This window comes from Lontra canadensis, unplaced genomic scaffold, assembly GCF_010015895.1.
Source record: "Lontra canadensis isolate GAN:19392208 unplaced genomic scaffold, GSC_riverotter_1.0 scaffold73, whole genome shotgun sequence".
In the NCBI taxonomy this organism is placed as follows: domain Eukaryota; kingdom Metazoa; phylum Chordata; class Mammalia; order Carnivora; family Mustelidae; genus Lontra; species Lontra canadensis.
Window position 1 is genome coordinate 6,831,093 of NW_022631067.1, and position 14,210 is coordinate 6,845,302.

Sequence of the window (14,210 nt, forward strand, 5' to 3'; positions counted from 1 at the left end):
GGAATAAGGAAGCATATGAAAGGAAGTAAGAGTTTTCTTGCTCTGGGACATCCTAATATTGAAGGAATCTGAACAGGACAGCTGAGCTCTGTTGCAATGAAGCTAACTGCAGAAATGTCCTCAAGGAATTGGAGATGGACTAGGTACTGTAAGGGCCTATTTACCCAGAGCGATTCCATCCCGTTAAACAATGACTTTGTTGTTTATACAGTAAAACTTAAACTGCCCCTCCTCCCCTTCCCCCTAGGGGACTTACTTAAAAACAAGTCCCAGAAACCAGCTCCAGATAACAAAGCCCAAATACAAGGGTGGATCAGGCCAGGTGGAGGTATCCAATCAGTGGGGGCGCATACTGTCTCCCTAGCTACCAAGGAGTATGGGCCCCACCCTTTGGGGACCTTTTGGGTGCCAGTTCTGACCAAGGTGATAGGCTAGTTCAAATATCTACTAGGGTATTCAATTGGCCATCCTGTGTAACCTAGCATGACTGTGCAGCTTTCTCTCTGTGTTACAATCTCATTGGTCATGTGTGTGGCCAAGGCCAACCACATGGCCCTTGTCCTTTAAAAGTTAGTCGGTAAGGCAGGGAGGGGTCACCTCTTTGCAAGAGATGGCACCGAATGGTTGGTTTGATTCTCGATGCTTGGCACAAAATAAAGCTTTGCTTGACCTTCGCTTTGTATCAGTCTCGCTCCTTTGATCACAGACCCATTATTGGGGGACCTAACAGTACTAGAGAGCCTTCTCTTTTGTGAAGACAGTGCTGCTTGTGGACCTTTCCCACTGCTGTAGGAGTAGCTTTTCCTTTTCTGATCTGATCCATCCTATAAGAGAGAGTAGGTAAAAGTGCCTAAGTAGCAGTGTGCTAATCCAGAGCCCAAACTTGACATGGACCCTGGAGATGAAGTCTTTATATTTCAAATCTTCATGACTTTGTTGCTTTTCTTTTCTTTCCTTTCTTTCTTTTTTTTCTTTTTTTTTTTTTAAGATTCATTTATTCATTTGAGAGAGACAGAAGGAGCAGAGAGAGAGGAAGAGAGAGAAAATCCTCAAGCAGACTCCATCCTGAGCACTACACCCCAGGCTCCCTTTCAGTACCCTGAGATCATGACCTGAGCCAAAATCAAGAGTTGGCCACTTAACTGATTGAGCCACCCAGGCGCCCAGGACTTTGTTGCTTTTATGAGTCTTATTTCAAGAAGGGTTCTTTTTTAAAATTTCTATTAGGATATCACTGAACAATAATTCCAATCATGTGTAAGAAAACTGCATGAACTCAGACAGCAGTGCCATACAATAACATTTCCCAAGTACAGACACATTGATTTAAAGCCTCCTTTACAATTTCTATGTATGAAAAGAAAAAGGAAAAAATGGAAAAAATCACTTCATAACATCATTTTCTATTATATTTCAATTGATATTTATGTGAGACAAAAAGATAAATTTAATAGTTGGCTTCTGTGGTCATGTTAATTTCCCCATGAGAAAAAATAATTTCCTATGTGTTGTGGTTGATATTAACATGCTGAATCTTATCTGTGAAAATGTGCTTTTGTCACAAGAACTGTCACAGAAAAAAAACAGTCGCTGTGTATTACACTCAACAGTCAGACATTGAACGCCAAAATCCCTGAAATAAATTATTATAAAAGAGGATGAAAACCTCTTACAGGAGTACAAATAAAAATGAGAAGAGTGAAAATTAAAGTAGAAATGTATTCCTCCGTGTCTTTCCCAAATGACTTCATTTTTATGTAAATATCCGTATCCCTCTTATTCTTGAGTACTTAAATTGTGTAGGTCTTGAAAGATAGTAGAGGAAGGACAGCCTTTGAATAAAGATATGATAACCGTTTTTTCCACGAGGCCTGTTATCAAGGCAAAATTACATTTATCTTTTGGTTCAGGAAGCCAGGAATAAAATTCAATGAACTCTTAATGTGTTTATATTTCAGGAATGCATTTCACCTTACGGTGTGCACATACATTCTAAAGTAAGACAAGTTAATTAAACAGACGAACTCCCGGATCTTCCTGCTCTGCTGTCATCATCACTAATTTGCTTTGACGAGTTTTGCAAAATGGGCTTTAGTGTGTAGCTCCAAGGTTAACTCTGCCCCATTCTGAAACTTCCTAATTTGAGACACCAACCATTCTTTGTAGTTGTCTTTTTCTTGTGCACATATACTCATGATGACTATATCTTAAGGGGGGGAAATGATCAATTTTGTGATATCTGACACGTCTACACAGTGAAGGTGGTGATCTACTGTACTGTACATTTTATACATTATCATTACCTCAGTGTATAGGTGGATGCTACAGAATAATTCTTAATAATAACTAAATAGTTGTTGACATTAATGTTACATGATCAGTGTGGAGTGGTTGGCTATTTTATGTGATTCCACAATTTCATTATTAGAGACCCATTCAGTCATCTGTCTGTTATGTCATGGTTTAGGACCAGATTCTGTGGCGAAGTCAGCTCTAGGGTAGAGTATCCAGGAGTGTTGTGGCTAGTTTTCTCTGCTCCTCTGCCTATGGCATACAATCTCCCTTGTACACAGTGCAAATGGATTCAATTTTGATCTCTTATTACCCTCAGCCATCACACAGTATCATTAATAGGCATCGGAAGCACTATTGCTTCATTCTAAGGAAATTCATCTTGTTTAATGTGAAATTTCAATAAATAAATTTTAACACTTTATTGTGAAAATATTATACTAATAAAAATTGTGTTTTATTCTTCCTTGTGGTGGCAGATTTTGTGTGTGTGTGTGTGTGTGCGTGCACATGCACTGTTTTCCAAAGCCTTATCTTACTTAGAATAATAACTGTTCATATTTCTTGTCCTTACCCTTGGCAAAGGGACCCCCAGAGCCAATTAAGAGGGGTTTGGGAGCTTGATATTTGAGTCTTTAGTACTAATGCAAGAGTTCTTGGGTGTGTAAAGAGCTGATTGCTTCACCCCTATGGTTGAGACTGATTGCATTTTCAAATATCCCACCATCTGAGCCAGATCCGCCAAAGGAGCCTTTTTCTCTTCTGCAGCTAAGCATCGAGCGGAGTGTTCCTTTTTGGGGTGTGGGGCACTGCCTGTTGGGAATGAATTTGTTCATCCAATATCTGTGTCCCCAGGGCAATTCAGAGGCTGCTGGACTTTCCCCACTTGTCTAGAACACACTGTATTCAGACTGGGCTTTTCTAAAGCATGGGTCTTAAGTCAAGGGATGAGCATTTTTTCCAGGATTTGGCTCCTCACTGATTAAGCATTCTTCCCTGGTTCCATTAAAGGCTGCCTCCCTGAAAGGGTCTGGTGAGGGTGCAGGGTCGGGGAGGGTGGTTTGGAAGCTTTGGGTGATAGTGACTCCAGAATTTGCTCCTCAGCATGGCCTCTATGAGCAGTTCCATTTTTAAGCCTAAGTAATATAGGATATTTAATAACAAATCTTAAGCAGGTTAAGTAAGTTTATGGTCTGAATTTTAAAGTTAGAAAAGCTCAAGAGAAACTGACATTTTGCATTAGGAGGAAGAAGTTATTCGACTGGTCTTGTTGATATCGTACTATATTATATAAAGTTACTTCAAAGGATGCATCTTACCCCAATTGTCCTTCAAAATATGGGCAAAGAGAGTGAAGATCTCAATTTCACACTTGTAAAAAAAAAAAAAAAAAAAAAGGAGGGGGACTTTAGTAAAAAGGAATATTATTTTTATCGATTTTAGTAGATGTTTCATTATACTCTGAAAATAAACTTGACAAAAACTGATCTTATTAAATTTACCCTACGATAATCCTTAATGAAAAGAAGAGTAAATTCCTCAAAGTGTCTAATTTATCTCCAGATTATCTGATGGAAGTCAGGCTGAAGAAGGAAAAGGGGAAAAGAAAGAAAAACACTCCTAATTATTTTGCAATTTGCTTTAATTTAAATCGGAGCCTAATTTGTTGTCACAACAGATTAAGAGAGGCTGCACAAACAAATGTAATGAATTCAGTGTGTTTCAAAGCCAAGGGCTAAACCTGGATTTACTGCGGGCGTGCACTATATCCAGCTTCATACTTGTAGAAAAAGAATTGTTTTTTAAGGTAATAAATGCATCGGGAATTTAAAAATATAACGAATCTCAACTTAAACCAGTTACGCAGGTATTCAATGCAATGTCATAAACAGCAATATCCCTATATCATTTTTTAAGCAAAAATTAAAACTATTTTATAGTACAGCCTTGATTTGTGCCTAATCTGGAATAGCCCCTTTTATTAATATTGTGCTAAACCCCAGGAAATGATGCCATAGGCCACAGATTAGTGCCAAAATACATATGAAGCCAGTTGATTCTATTTATTAAGACCATATAAGGTCCCTGACCCCGTTGTGTGGAACAAACACAAGGCCAGCTGGCTCACAGGCATTATTTTATACAAACCTGTTTGCTCATATCTGTTCGCAACTTTTCCTTTCATCGGGGTCAGAGCCATTCCAGGCGGTGCAGGGACCCAGCAGTGGGAGGCAGGATTGTGTTAGTGAAGGGGTGTGCAGAGCAAGTGTGCCAATTATCCTCCATGACAATCGGCTGCTAACCAAAACCGGCTTTTTGCAAGTGTGTGTAAAACAGCGCCTGGGGGCCGTCACACGAGCTGAGGTGCCCTCAAATGATTCCATTTTCCCTAGAAAAAAATTCCTCCGACTATGTGAATGGAAAAGACATCAAGGGCAAAAAAGAAAAAAAAAAAAAAGGCACTTGCAATTCAGAATGTCTATCATTTTCCACCCCAGTGACATAATAGCAAGACTAAAACAGTGTGCAAATACACACAGACACTCCTGTCAGCAGCAGCCCCTTCACATGTGTTTCTAAAACAATAGAGCTCAGCATCTACTTCCATTTCAGTTTTTGTTTTGTTTCCTTTGTTCACCTCCAAAGAAACCTGCAACCTGACTCTAAATATCTTTGAAGTGGGTGCCTGGGTGGCTCAGTGGGTTAAGTCTCTGCTTTCGGCTCAGGTCATGATCTCAGGGTCCTGGGATCGAGTCCCGCATCGGGCTCTCTGCTCAGCAGAGAGCCTGCTTCCTCCTCTCTCTCTCCTTCTCTCTCTCTCTGCCTGCCTCTTTGCCTACTTGTGATCTCTCTGTCAAATAAATAAATAAAATATTAAATAAATAAATAAATATCTTTGAAGTTTCCCCACTGTAGTCCTTACTTCTCTTTTCCAAAATGAAATGGTTATATCACTTGGGACCAGGGCGCGCATGGGGTTTCAAACCAGGTCAGTGGAGCAATTGCTAAAAATGTCGCAGAAACTATAATTTAAAAAATAAGCTCTTAAGATAAATTTCAGGGGGGGGGGTGGCGGGCGTACTCAGATGGAGGACACCCAGTTGTGTCCCCGCTGGCCTGTGGAATTCATTTTAACTTAGTAGAAGAATATTTTCATTTTAGTAGAGGGTATTTTCATTTTAGAGATGAGAGCAGATGCCTTGTCCTTACCCACAGTATTGGGAGGGGGAGCGCTGGATGGGTCTGTTTGCTTGGCATTGCCCAGCTTGGTTTTGTGCAAAGGGTTCTAAAGTATCCTGGTCCCATGATGAAGGTAAATAGTAAAGAAGCTCTTAAGCTAGCTTGGTGCAGTCATAGGGTAATCAGATCCTCACAGGAGGAAAATATTTTCCTGAAGGACTACAGATGCTGCGCACTCGGGACCCACTGTGGTTTTCATGCTGAAGCCAGCTTTGGTCCAGGCATCTCCTAGCCAATGATGAGCACAGAGGTGCCTACAGTCAGACCCTTTCGTTTTTCTATCTCAGGGGCCAAGACTCCCTCAGAACTGCACTGTAGGTGGAGGTTCTTCCCACCCAACCTACCCCCTTCTCCTCCTCCCTTTGCAGGTGTCAGGACCTCTGAGCCTTCTGCTGGCTCTCCACGCCTCTGCCCTCAAGCCCCACCCAGCGGTGGGAGGTAGCACTGTGTGATCAGAAGGTTGAGCACGTATCTTCACTGATATCCCCTCATTTCAAAATGAATATTTAATTACTTCATGCCATCTGCTTTTTTTTTTTTTTTTTTTTTTTTGGAGGACTCTAACACCCAGTCAGGTCTGCCCTCTGCTTGTGTTTATTTTCAGAGCTTCTAAAAAGGTGCATTTTTTCAACTATAAACTATCTAGTATGAGAGAAGCCAAACTTAAAACATCATTAAAATAAAATCCAGATATGTCTAGAGAAACAAGTATTTCACAGTTTTCCAAGAGACTTTGATGTTACGAATCCCAGTCCCAGTGTGGTCGTCCTCTTCAAACAGGTGAAACAGGCCCTCCCCCCCCCCCCCCCCCCCCCCCCCCCCCCCCCAAGGCAGAGCGATTGGCGCCGCTCCCATCTTCCCTGAGCCAATGGAATTTGTTCTATTGGGCTTTCATGCAAATTTAATTCAGGTACGTACTTAGGAAATATCTCCAACGACCCCGCTTAAACTGACAATGCAACTCCAGTCTAATCACAGCCAAAAAGAAATCTTTTTTAATTGTCTCAATTTATTTGCCACCTGTCTCCTATAATAATCCGACATAATGTGACTTTTAATTCTGGATTACTAAAAATCCTCTCTCAGAGGGGCCTTAAGACCTTTTAATTTTTTGATCCCTTGACTGTTTTCATATATATATATATATATATATATATATATATATATATATATTTAACCCTATATCCAGTATTTCATATTGCTAACTGTTGCTTTCTAAAAACAAACTAAAAAATACCAACACACACATGTGCCCAACACCAGGGGCCCATGTAATGCACCTGCAATATTGATCCATTGACCTCCTGCCCAGGACAGTGAGACCAGCTGCCATAAGTCCAATTCAAAGCTTCTAAAAAACAAATGTTCACATTAATGTCGTCAGAGCCTCTGTTTCACCATCTCTGGCTCTCTCTCTAGTATTGAACAATAGCAAACAGATTTTTGAAATTTGTAATATTCAAATGAACACAAATTTGATTTTTTCTTCTTTTTTTTTTTTTTTTTTTTGTCCTAACCCCTTAGCTCTAATTAACTACATACAAGAATTCAGGCTAGATTTCCCCTTCATATATAGCCTCTTCTCTGTCTCATTGTTATAACCCATATTTCAACTTTTATGAGAACTCTATTTCTTCCAACACTCCATGAAGGTCACACTAGATATCCATTTGTTTAACTAATACTTGATCTTACTCATTTACTCAGCCAGTGTCAACTGAGTCTCCACTATATGCTTTGTGCAGGTAGCAGATACATTCTCTGACTTCATGGAGCTTATAGTCCAGTGGAGACAGAACAAGACTAAATGAACATGTAATATCGATTTTGGTAAGTTTTTGAAGAACAAGAACAGAAATCAAAAGTGAGGAGCCACGATTAGAATAAATATCTACAAAATTGCTCTCGGAGAAAAACATTAAGTTGAGACTTGAAGAATTAGATTTTATAAAGCATATACAGCACCCAGATGCATCTATAAGTATACATACATTTATATTTATATGTAACTTCTTTTGCTTCAGAAACTGGGCTCCCATTGGTCATTATCAATTAGCAAATATAAAACATTATTGTAGATTAGAATATAGATACAAACAACCCACCAGTCTCTCCATCTGCTCACACATGCCTCCCTCCAATGTGACAGAAGGAGGGTTTTTGGTAATTAATTGGAAAGCAAGAGATAGAAAGGCAGGAGGGTATTGTTTGGCACCTTTTCCCTCTGAAGTCCTGTCACCTAACTCCTGAGACCGCCACCACTCAACAGCAGGACCGGGAATCCTTCCAACAGCCCGCAAGAGTTTCCTTTCTACCCACTGCTCATCCAAGAGGCCTCTCACTCATTCTCAAACTCTTTATTCCAACATCTCCCTTGCTTGTTAATTTTGTTTTTCGAATTGGGGTGGATGTGCCTTTTATGTGGTTCTATTATGAGGATTTCAGCCTGGAAGTCGTCTCTAGGCAGTAAGCACGCACACCTCTCTCTCACGGAAGGATGGCCAAGGATTGTTCTGATGCATTTCTGGGTCATTCTTCCCTCCTTTCATTGATAAAGCAGGAGGCCTAGACATTTGCCATGCCTTAAAATGAAGTTCTACATCTAGGCCACGCAAACCTGCTAAAACCCACGTCTCCTTACTTTGTACATAGGGTGACTCTGTACTCCGGTTCTCTGGGACAGTCCTGGCCTATGAACAATCCTAATAAAAATACGTTTATGCCTATTGTCCCCAAGAAGTCATTACTAAAAACACTTTGGCCTCCATGAATCCCGGTTTGGAGTGTATGTGATTTACTCCCTCTACACAGAATCCATTTATCTTCCCATCATACCACACATATTTTTTGATTCTCAGTGAAGTTTGTGTTTTCTATATATGTTGTGTTTTCAAATGTAGTGTATTGGTACATAAAAAAAAAATGGTGTGACTTTTCTTATGTGGAGAAGAAACTCTCAGAACACTACTTAGAGTCTCTAATGGTGAATATGTTACTTACTCTGTGGTGGCCACTGTGCTACCTTTTACTGATGTTACCATGAATGTCACAATATCCTGACAAAGCATATACTTTCATTTTCCCCAGTTGACGGATAGGGAAAGAAAGGTATGGCCAAAATACTTGGAGCTGTCATTCAGACCAAATATGCATGACTTTTTTGGCTGGTATTCCTGTTATCAAGCATGCCAACTCCATTTTTAGTGAGGGAGTTTATGATATTCTCTGATCTTTATTCTGTGTCTTGCATTTATTATTTCCATTCTTACCTCTATCTAAGTCCCAAAGACTATGTTAGTGAAATTAAAATCCATCTTAGGGAGCAGAGAGTGAGAAATGAATATGGGTAATTTATGTTTCACTTCCCAGCTACTTTGGGATGAACCTGTCTCAGTGGAGAAGAGTGATTAATATATATATATATATATATTTCAGAAAGAGAGAGAGCAGGAGTGGGAGGGGTAGAGGGACAGAATCTCAAGCAGGCTCCCCACTGAGCTCAGAGCCCAACGTGAGGCTCCATCTCAGGACCCTGAGATCATGTTCTCAGCCAAAATCAAGAGCTACCCAGGTGCCCCGAGCATGATTTTTACTATCTCCTTATGTGATGGGTGAGCAGACTAAGCAAATCACGCAATTTAAAGGAATAAATTAAGTTGCTGAATGTCCATGGGAGCTTCAGTAGCGGCTGACTTGCAGATGAGAACAGACTGGCCCAGATTCTCCTTATGGTACTGACATTATTATTTATTATTTCAACAACAACAAAATAGGAATTTAAGGACATTTACTGAGCTTTGAGGTGCATAACTGTTCAGTCTTCTCACATGGCTCAGGAATGGAATCTTTTCTTTATTTAAAAACCTAGGATTTACCACATGTGTCCCTAGGGTTTGTAACCCCATAAAGACAATGTCTCTACAAAGGTACACTCTAAAAATTAATCATTCTCTGATTATTTGAAGGGAGAGTATTTTTATTGGGTAAGAGTAATTACGGGCATGACTGACTTACTGATAAACAGAAGAAAAAAGGTTCCAGGTGATCAAATACTAAGTCTGCTTATTTTAGTATGACCTTTTAAAAAATCGATTAGAAATAATAATTTTTAGATTAGAGAGTTTTGGTTATTTATTTATTTGTCTGTTGCTCTGTTCAGATTTTGTTAACCACAGAGTACGCCGTGAAAGGAAGTGGAAATGTCAAGGTTCGAGTCCCTGTCTCTGACCTACAGGCTTACAATACTGAGGGAATAAGAAACGAAGTATTGATTAAGTTTCATTCTTTACCCCTTCCTTTCTTTCACCCAGGCATGTATTTTTCTGTGAGTGAAGAATGGATTCAGGGATTAGAAAGACAGCCAAGTCTTTGGGTCATCAAACAACTTGATTTGAGGAGTCTCCAAATTAAGGAAACTGTACATAGCAACGTTCCTGTCATGCTTTACTATGACAATGTTGGACTTCTATATAGAGACGGGCAAAAGAGGAAAGGATATTAACTGAATGCCTACTGTGTACCAGGCACTGTGAATGACATTCCACAGACATCTTCTCGTGCTCCCCTCACAACAACTGAAATTTTGTTTTTCAAAGTCTAAAATTGAAGCTCAGGGAATTTAAGTAACTGTTCTAAGATCGTGAAGTTAGTAATTGTCAGATAAACCACAATCACATTTGCATTCTCCAGGATGTATTTTAAAAACACATACACACAAAAGGAAATGAGAATAAAATAAAAGAAACACTATAAAAATCGATTACACACAATTGGAGGCATTAATGGAGGAAATGAAAAACAAAAAAAAAAAAAACCTTTAAAGCTGTTACATGAGACAAAGAAAAAGCCATTCCATATCGATCAAAGGGTCGATTTCTTTATCCAATAACCTCAGATCTCCATGTGTCTGGGTTCAGTCACCAGTGGGTCATTACATCCTTTGGTGATACAATGTGTCCTTGATTTTTCAGGTTTTTTGAAGCCTCACATTTGTAATTAACAAGCACCTCTCCAGTCTTTGTTAGCTGACTTTGGGAAAATGTACCTTCCATCAGCCCAGCTAGGGATTCTGAGGCTTTCTAGGGCCTTCTGTCAGTATGTCAGCTCCACGTTTCTCGCCCTGTCTGTGACACAGTTCCTAAGCTTGTCTGCCTTCTCTCCATCCTGCAATGACCTCCTCTTGTGTTCTCGTGCAGGACTAAGCTTGTGGTCTCTCTCTGGCCCCTGACTGAGCTGCTTTCTGGGTGTGCTTACAAGCCACCTGTGAAAGCTTGCTGACCCCACTATCAGAAGCTGGAATGGACAGCAGCTGGGTATTTACTGGGTATAGTGCATGGGTCAAGTGCTCAGTGCTGGGGTGCAGGGGGCGAGGTGCATCCCCAGAGGACCGGCAAGGTGTCCCCAGAGGATCGGGGACAGGATGCTTCTTGGAACGTTGAGCAGGACCCGTGTCAATTTAGTGCCCTCTAGAGCCTGAGTGCATTTCTCCTAACCTCTTCCTGCCCCTGCATGATACCCCTCACATCTCAGGACTGAGGATAAGGTAGGGAGAGATGGCCTTCTTTGGCAGTGTCCCTACAGCTGGGGAAGCATGGTGCTCACCCATATGTTCCAGACCCACCACCCAAGAGAAGTTCCCAGGCACTGAGCTGCTCTAGTGCTTGGTGACGTCATGGGTAAAGTCAGACTGGCCATCTTACGCAGAGCGATGCACCCAAACTCCTGTTTGTTTTGCTCCAGTGGTGCATTGGGACTTTTCTGTTGGAAACCTGGACTTCCACAAAGGCTGATCTGTGGCTGCCGGTCTGAGACAGTGCCCTCCAAGCTCCCAGACCATAGCCAAGAGGAGCAGGAGCTGGTGCTTGGGCCACTGCAGGAACCACACAGCAGGGACTTGGGTCCAATGCTTATCATCCACACGCAGAGGACAGACTCCTCCCAGGTCCCTTGACGTTTGGTGTTCCATCCTAAAGGACCCAGAGAGTAGTTTTTGTCCATAGATGGATGCCAAATCATTGTTATTGGAGGTGTGTATTAGGAGGAATGTCTGATCCAGCCATATTTGTGGGGTCACTCTGCCCAAGATAATGATCTTGACAGACCAAATTCATCATCAACAAACCCTCAGTCTGAGTATCCTGGGGTTATGACTGTGTCCTCCTTAAGGCCCATAAGCATCATTTTCAGGTCAAAAGAGCTAATAAACTATAAGTTTAATGTCCTAAGGTTAAGCAAAACTATACAAACCTTGGAAATAAGACAAAAAGGACAAGCTGTCATGTCAGTGTGGCATGAGAGCATTACCTAATGGACACACCCTGGGTTTATTTAGTTCCCCAAGGGGACAAACTTCTGTTTGCTTTAGTATGTGCTGTGGATTAGGGCCAAGACTGTGCAATACTAAATATTAAACTTGTAGGTATTTTCCCCGTATTGCTGTCTGGGAAAATGGATAATAACAAAGGGGATGGGTTAATAGTGGTGTATTTGCTAGTTTTTATATCTAACCTGGTAATCTTATTCCCACACTCTTTCTTTCAATGACAATACTAGTTCAATCCCTCCAATGTCTTTTCAACCTGATTTGTCATCTGCAGATGTCTTCATCAAGAAGAAAAATACATCTTTAACAAAGGCTCCCTAAATGTTTGTAAGAGTCATCATCTTAACCTTTGTAAGTTACACTTGGAAATTCCATGGATTCTTCTGGTCTGTCCCCACAGACAACTCCCTTGGGTTAAAGAAAAAATTCACTGGTTAAGAAGGTAAGCATCAAAAAGCATCTCTGTAATATATCATATAAAAGGCATCTAAATATGTTTTATCCTTACATTGTTTATTTTATTATTCATCTTTTTATAGGCTCTGTGTTTTGTTGGGCGTTTTCGTTGGCCCTTCATTCAATATTGGTTGCACTACAAAGAATCCATTTGTTAAACCCGTTAGTGCTAGAGAAACCCATTTATACTTATTCCATCATTTTTTGCTACTTTTGTCTAATTCAGAACAGAAATGTGAATATAAAGGAAATATTGCCTTTATAATTAATTTCTTCATACTGTGTTGCTAACTTCTGATCTACATGACATAGGCAGCACATTGGAAGTAACAATCACTTTCAATTTTTCAATTAGGTTCTAAGCTCCAAAATAGTAATTTAGTTTTCCTCCCACAGTTACAAAAGTACATGGTAAAACTGAAAAGAGTAAATACTGTAAAGGAAATAGAAACCAGCCACCATACTACTTTACACCTTGGTTGTGTAACAAAATGATGCTGAAATGGTATTTGATTTGAAAGCAAGATGTTTATTAGTAACAAGCAGACAAGCAAAACAAAGTTTACAAGGTGTTCATGCTGAAACTGCATTTACAAAGTGATAGCTATGTAAAAATAAGATTCAACAATCATAAATGTTTTGTGAAAAGGTTTACTCTGTGTTTTCTGATCCATAAGACAGATACAAATTAGTTTTTTAAGGTCTTCAGAAACAGTATAGAACCAAAATGCATTTAAGTTGAAGAACCATAAAGAATGATCTAGAGGACAGTGAAGTTTTGTCTTAAAGTGCTCGCTGTCCTGTAGTAATTCATGACTAAGGTATTGAAATTGAAATATTTTGTTCAAGGTAATGATTTAGGGGGGTGATGAATCAAACGCTTAGTGAATCGGAGGGAAAGGATTTGAAACAAATTCTAATGAGCACTGGTTGCTTTTCTCCTGACCTGGGTCACTACTGGGAAAGACTATGAGAGAATTATTAAACAAAGAACAGGGCAGGTCTACCGTGCCCCCCCCTCACATCCATCATTGCTGTGTGGATGGTTTAGTCTGGTCCGATGACGGAGCCCATGGACTGTGGCTGTCAACCCTGCACACCAACATTTCCCATCCTGTCTAAGCCTGTTGGCGATAAATAAACAACACCCACAGATCTGTGGGATGGAAGTCTAAGCACACTGGCTGGGGTTTCGCAAGGTCAAACCAAGGTGTCTATAGGGCTGCGTTCCTTTCTGGAACATTCACAGGAGAAGGCACTTCCAAGCTCACTCAGGTTGTCTGCAGGATTAGTTCCATGTGGTGGTACAGCTGAGGCAGCCGGTGATTGGAAGGGAGTGGTTCTCCGCAAGCCAGCAAGCAGAGGTTGTGTTCCTCTCGCACTTCAGATCTCTCTGAGCTCCCTCCCTCTGATCTGCCATACATCTCTGACTCCAGCCAGGAAATGCTTTTGCTTTTTAAGGGCTCATGTGATTAGATCAGGACGTTATGGATAATCTAGGATAGTCATCTTATTTTTAAACATCATTTTATAGTAACTTTAATTACAGCTGAAAAGCCCCTTCAGAGTAGTAGCTAGATTAGTGTTTGATCAAATAACCAGGTGTTAGGATTGCAGAACACATCTTTAGAATTCTCCCTACTGCAAGCTTTAAGCAATATGTTCCACAAAATGTCAGCTGATTAGTAAGCCAGCATTTCTCGTTGGTTGATACAAATGTTGGAACAATTAGCTATAATCGTTACTCTCAGTCATTTTGCCCTTTGACTGAATTAGATACTGGATTCCAAAAGCTTCCTTTGGTATTTTTCTCTGAGCCTCTGCTCCTCTGTCTCATACATCAAATGCTTACATGCCAAATAGAATGCTATTTATTGTCTTCTTTCTTGTATCACCTTAC